This window comes from Gekko japonicus, unplaced genomic scaffold (assembly GCF_001447785.1).
Source record: "Gekko japonicus isolate JY-2015 unplaced genomic scaffold, Gekko_japonicus_V1.1 scaffold1287, whole genome shotgun sequence".
In the NCBI taxonomy this organism is placed as follows: domain Eukaryota; kingdom Metazoa; phylum Chordata; class Lepidosauria; order Squamata; family Gekkonidae; genus Gekko; species Gekko japonicus.
In genome coordinates, this window is record NW_015165862.1 from 287,040 (window position 1) to 293,039 (window position 6,000).

At 47.3% G+C, this 6,000-nt stretch overlaps 1 protein-coding gene across 1 annotated transcript in view; it reads right to left on the reverse strand.

Moving 5' to 3' along the window:
* The window catches only part of LOC107110446 (collagen alpha-1(V) chain), a 291,309-nt gene that overhangs the window by 255,378 nt on the left and 29,931 nt on the right, over positions 1–6,000 (reverse strand). The window lies entirely within an intron of this gene.

Here is a 6,000-nt window from a genome sequence, read left to right on the forward strand (position 1 = left end):
ACACCGGGCTTAGGACTGAGCCCTGCTGCACTCCACTTGAGACTTCCCTCCATGTAGACGCGGAGCCATTTACGAGCACTCGTTGGGTACGATTTTTTAACCAACCATGAATCCATCCAACGGTTGCACCATCCAGGCCACACTTAACCAGCTTATCCTCAAGGATATCATGAGAAACTTTGTCAAATGCTTTACTGAAATCTAGATACACTATATCCACAGCATTCCCAGAGTCAACCATTTTGGTAACTCTGTCAAAAAAGGAGATAAGGTTGGTCTGGCATGACTTATTTTTAATAAACCCATGCTGGCTACTACCAATTAATTCATTCCATTCAAGGTGCTCACAGACAGAGCGTTTAATAATCTGCTCTAGAATTTTCCCAGGTATTGATGTCAAGCTGACAGGCCTGTAATTTCCCGGGTCTGTCTTTTCCCCCTTCTTGAAGATTGGGACAACATTCGCTCTTTTCCAGTCTTCCGGCACAACACCAGTACTCCAGGGCATCTCAAAGATTAGAGCCAGAGGCTCTGAAATAACATCTGCAATTTCTTTTAGCACCCTGGGATGCAAGCCATCTGGCCCTGGAGATTTGAAAGTATTTAAGGCAGCTAGATGCTCTCTAACCATTTCCTTACTTACTCAGGACAGGCAGTTTCTCCTTCCTTCATATGCCCTGCATTCTTCAGTTTGCATATAGTTTGCCTTACGGTTAAAGACTGACGCAATGTGAGAGTTGAGTAATCCCGCTTTGTCTTCATCCCTTGTTAAGGCTTGACCATCTTCCCCAAGCAATGAGCTTACTCCATCCCTGTTCTTCTTTTTGCTCCGAACATAGGCATAGAAATTTTTCTTCTTGTTTTTTGCATCCCTCGCAAGCCTCAGCTCCATCTGCGCTTTAGCCTTTCTGACACCATCCCTACAGATTCGAGCCTGCTTTTTGTACTCACCCTCAGTAATCTGACCCTCCTTCCATTTCCTGTACATTTCCCTTTTTAGTCTCAGCTCTTCAGAGAGTTCCTTGTTCAGCCACCTCGGCTTCATTACCCATCTCCCACCTTTCTTTCTTACCAGAACAGTTTGCAATTGTGCCCTAGGCACTCCATTTTTCAGCATCACCCATCCTTCCTTGCCCAAGGTCATCCAGCAGCTGCAAGTGGAGAAGTAGGGAATCAAACCTGGTTCTCCCAGATTAGAGTCTGCGCACTTAACTACTACACCAAACTGGCTCCAGTTCCACTATACTCTATGGGGACTTTCCCCATAGGATATAATGATGCCAAATATATTTGGCAATACATTTTTCAGGCTTAGTTTAGCTGAACCCAAAAAATACCAGGTTTTTTTTGTGTGCACACCCCTAGTGCTCCCCTGCCATTTCCACTCCCTGAACGTGTTCTGATGACTTGAGCATTAAAGCAAATGGTTCATCCCTCCCCCCACTTTTAAAGCCATTCACTAGGCCTTGCAACAGTAAATTCCATAAATTAAGAATTTATTAAGTGACGTCTATAGTAGTTTTCTGTTCTGGATACTGCAAAGGAAGGGGCGGGGATCCTTCCTGACTCTAAGGAGTCAAAAGGAATTCAGGAGACAAAATCTCAAACTGTTATTTGCAAATGCACCTCACTCTGGCTGGGATGCAGAGAGATCCCTCCTTCCCACGTGTGGTCCAGGAAGATTCCAATCTGCCACGGGCAAACTTGCATGTGTGTTTCCCCTACCCACAAAAACATCAGGTGTCCCTAAATGGTGTCTTCTAAATAAGAACTGGAAGACAGGGAGGCAGAAAAACAGAACCAGGTTTGGGAGAGGACCTGGAAGGAAATGAAGCCCCCCTCCTTTAACTCCATCCCACTGACACCTTGATCTGTTACTTTGCTGAAGGGGAAGAAACACACATGGACCGAATCCCATTAAGCAAATTGGGGGAGGGGGTCTGACAAGCAGGCTACTTATGCAATAAAATCTCTTTCTTTGTTTTAATAACTACTAACGGTATTTTCCTGCCTAGCTTGGAATCAGGAAAATGCTCTTTTGTGGTTCAGATAAGTTACCGTACCACAGATGGCTTGCGCATCCCACAAAAACCACCATAACTTCTGCCATGGGCCCAAAACAGGTATCCAAGATCATGTTGCTGCTATTAAAACAGAGTAAACTTGTGTACCGTTCTCTTTTCCAGGTAGAATAACTGACCGTGTTTTCAAAAGACTTAAGTGAAAAGCCAGGCAGTGGTCTGCTCAGAGCAGACCCAGTGCTGCTTCTCTTTGGACTCCTCCACTGTCCCTGTCCCTGTCCCTGCAGCAATAACCTAACATAGTAGTGGGGGGGGGGAACCAGACACACACTCCTGGGGCCGAAGAGGCCTAGACCTGCCAGGCAGCAAGCTCATTACCAAGGTAAGCTCTGTTTATGTCACTTCTCAAACAGAACAGAAATGTCTCTTACACGACTCACGTACAAAGGATGAGCTCCAGCCGCTGTGGGCAGTGGGGGGTGGGGGGTGTTACAAGTAGGTAACATGTGATGTTTGGCAGGTTGGATTTTGCACAGCAGTTTCTGAACAGTGAGAACATGGGATTTCGGCCGCTGTACACTTGGAGATCTGCAGGCCCAATCTTCACGTGCCCGTCTCCTGGCCCAGAGCACAAAAGAGATGACTCTGAGCCCTTTCCCAGCTCATGCGATTGCCTGCAAGGAAAGCCTTTCAAACTGCTGCCTCACCTTTGCCAGCTGCAGGAAATGTCTGCAGCGGGGCAGGATGGGGGGGGGGGGGAGAGGTGTCTGGCTGACACTCAACACCAGCCAGTTTCTGGCACGGTGGGGAGATCAGTTAGGCTTTCGGGACAGCGATGAAAACTGCCAACTGGAGTCCTATTCCATTGCTGAAACCTACCCTGGCCATTCAGTGACATAGCACCACCAGACTTCCCATAAAATTGCCAACTGTGGATGATCCCATTGCAGAATAATGAGTAGCAGGACTGGAAGACATTGCTCCAGAGTGGAAATCCAGTCACTGGTTAGCCAGATGTTGCTGCTGCTGTTGTTCTAAATATATAAGACTGTAGAACTCTTTGCTTTGTCATGCCTTCTGACTCCCTGCATTATTCACCACTAATATAAAGCCCAAGAAAGACACAGTCCCTTGATTATCAGTTTCTGGACACTGTCGATGGCCCTGAGATGCCCAGCTGTGAGCCCTGAAAGGCCAGCGGTCTTCCCAAGAGCATCTCTTCTGATAGGGGACTCCCTATAAGCTACAGCCAAGAGAGTTCTTGGTCAGGCCTTAGGGTGTCACTTTAGATTTTAAAAATACTGGGGCCCCTATTTATTTAAAGTATCTCTACTCTGTTCCATTAAGGTGACATTCCTTTTTTTAAAAAAAACAACTTTTATTAGGATACTACACATTACACATATATCAGCTTCAATATATATCCTTTCCCTCTTATTCCCCTCCCTTTCATAGGCTTCCGACAGCGTTTCCACCACCAGCTCAAATATTAAATTTTCATGCGTTTCTAATTTTTAATCATATAACTCTAGGTAACTAATATTCACATATTTATCATTATTAGTCCATTTCCTTTCTCTTTTAAATCAACTTAATAGTTTTCAAAGCAAATCAAATTGTCTTTCACACCCCAATACTTTTCTAAATAGTCCTTAAAATCCTCCTGAAGCAGCATGCAATAATTTTTTTTTAAGTCTGCAAAGCTAAAACAAAAACTAACAGAAAACTTACAGCCTCAAAAGCAGAACATATCAATCTCTCTGCTTTGACCGCACTGTCTTTTGCCTTTGTAATATTCGCTTTCTGTATGGTTCTGTATTATTAGGCAATGTTTTGTTTGCATTGTTTCCCAGTCCTGTAACCCTTATCCCACCCTGACCTGGACAGCCCAGGCTAGCCAGACCTCGTCGGAAGCCAAGCAGGGTCAGCCCAGGCCAGTACGGGCACGGGAGACCACCAAGGGAGCCCACGGTCGCTGGGCACAGGCCCCTGAAGACCTCCGGCCCCGAAAACCTCACGGGGTCGCCACAGCTTGAGAGCACTTTCTGTCACCAAACCTAACCCTGTTGCATCGCTTATCGGATGTCTTGTGCTGTTAGACTGGATTATTATTTCTGTATTTTGAAATTTGCCTTGAGTCTCAGTGAGAAAAGCAAACCATAAATGCATAAAATTAATAAATTAGCGTAAGCCTAAAATAAAAGAACAGAGCAGGTAAAAAAAATTAACAAAAAAAAAAGCCCAAAAGAACAACTGTAAGGCAACAACAAAAAAATATGATCAGCACAGCCAGTAAATTCACCCTCAAAAGGCAGGGTGAAAAGTCTGAAAGTGGGGAGGGTGGAACGAGTGCTTGGCGGAATAAATCCTCAAAGGCAAGAGATCCAGTGCCAGGTGGCAGTCGGCCGTGGGGGGCGGGGGGGAGTTCCAAAACTATGGCACCCTAACAGAAAAGGCCTCTTCTTTGGTGTTCTCCCACCTGACATGTGTAAGGGCTGCATTCAAGCGACCCTTCAGGGACTAATCCTGTATAAGGGTGCAAAGGTAAGTACCAGTACGTTGACTTGCGCACAAAAGCAAACTGGCAACCACCAAAGGACTGGGGTGACTGGACCTCTACACCTTGCCTCTGTATACCTTTCTGAACAAGCTGAAGCTTCTAAACAGTCTTCAGAGGCAAGCCCATGTAGCACGTATTGAAGTAGTCCAGGCTGTTACGATCAGAGCATAGATAATTCTGGCCAGATCATGCTTCTCAAGTAAGGGCTGCGGCTGGCGTTAAAGGCATTACATACAACAGAGGAGAGGTGTACCTCCATCTGAAGATCTGGATCTAACAGCACATCCCAATACCTGCTCCATCAGGAGTGTGACCCCAACCAGAACAGAATGTTTCCGCAAATGCAACGGGGCCTGAGCTTCAGCTGACTGATCCTCTCCCAGTCCAACTGCAGGTTCAGAACGGCCATGGCCTCACCTGACACAGACTGAAGGGAGAGGAGCCGTGTGCCAGCTGCATAATGGGAGCACCTCCTCCAACCCCCTCCTGGACAACCTCTCCCAGAGTCTCATATAGATGAGAAACAGCATGACGAACAGAACAGAACCTTGAAGGGGGGCCCATATGTCAGAGGCCATGGGGTCAAACAGTTGTTCCTAGCACCACCTTGCAGAAACAGTGAGCCAGACAGGAATGAAGCCATGGGCTTCCCCACCTCAACCAAATGTTCAGGAAAGATACTGTTGAGAGGTTCAGGAGAATCAGCAGAGTTGAACTCACCCTGTCTCACCAGTCACGGCTGCCAAGGCAGTTTATGTTCCAAACTAGGTTGGACACCAGTGGTTTTCACTCATAAAGTCACAGTAGGGCACTGAATTATCCAAATTTAAATCACCCAGGGCCCAATGCAAGAACTCCCGCCCCACCCAGAATAGCTCCACTGGCCGGCATTGCTCCAGTGCAGTGGCAGCAGAGGAAGACGTGTGCTCCACCGCCTACCGTTGCCCCAGAATACGCACAGACTTGTGCTCTAGGCTGTGTGTTGGCCAAATCCACAGGGGGAAGAATAGCTCCACTGGCCGGCATTGCTCCAGTGCAGTGGCAGCAGAGGAAGACGTGTGCTCCACCGCCTACCGTTGCCCCAGAATACGCACAGACTTGTGCTCTAGGCTGTGTGTTGGCCAAATCCACAGGGGGTGTCCCCTCCATCGGCATACCAGCCATCTTCCCCTAACTCCTCAGTGACCCAGGGAGACAAAGCGACTTGTGAGGAGCGGCTGTTTCAGTTGCCACAGCCACGCCCTTCACCCACAGGTCAGTCGGCTGTCAGGAATCCACCCGGATCCCTCAGTCCCGGAGAGGAAGGGAGCCATTCGAACCATCCCTCCACAAACCTCACTATGCTCAGACCATGTCAAAGGAAGCACAGAGATACCCACTGCTTCCAAATTAGGTTGCATTTGATCAGTGTGGAAAGTC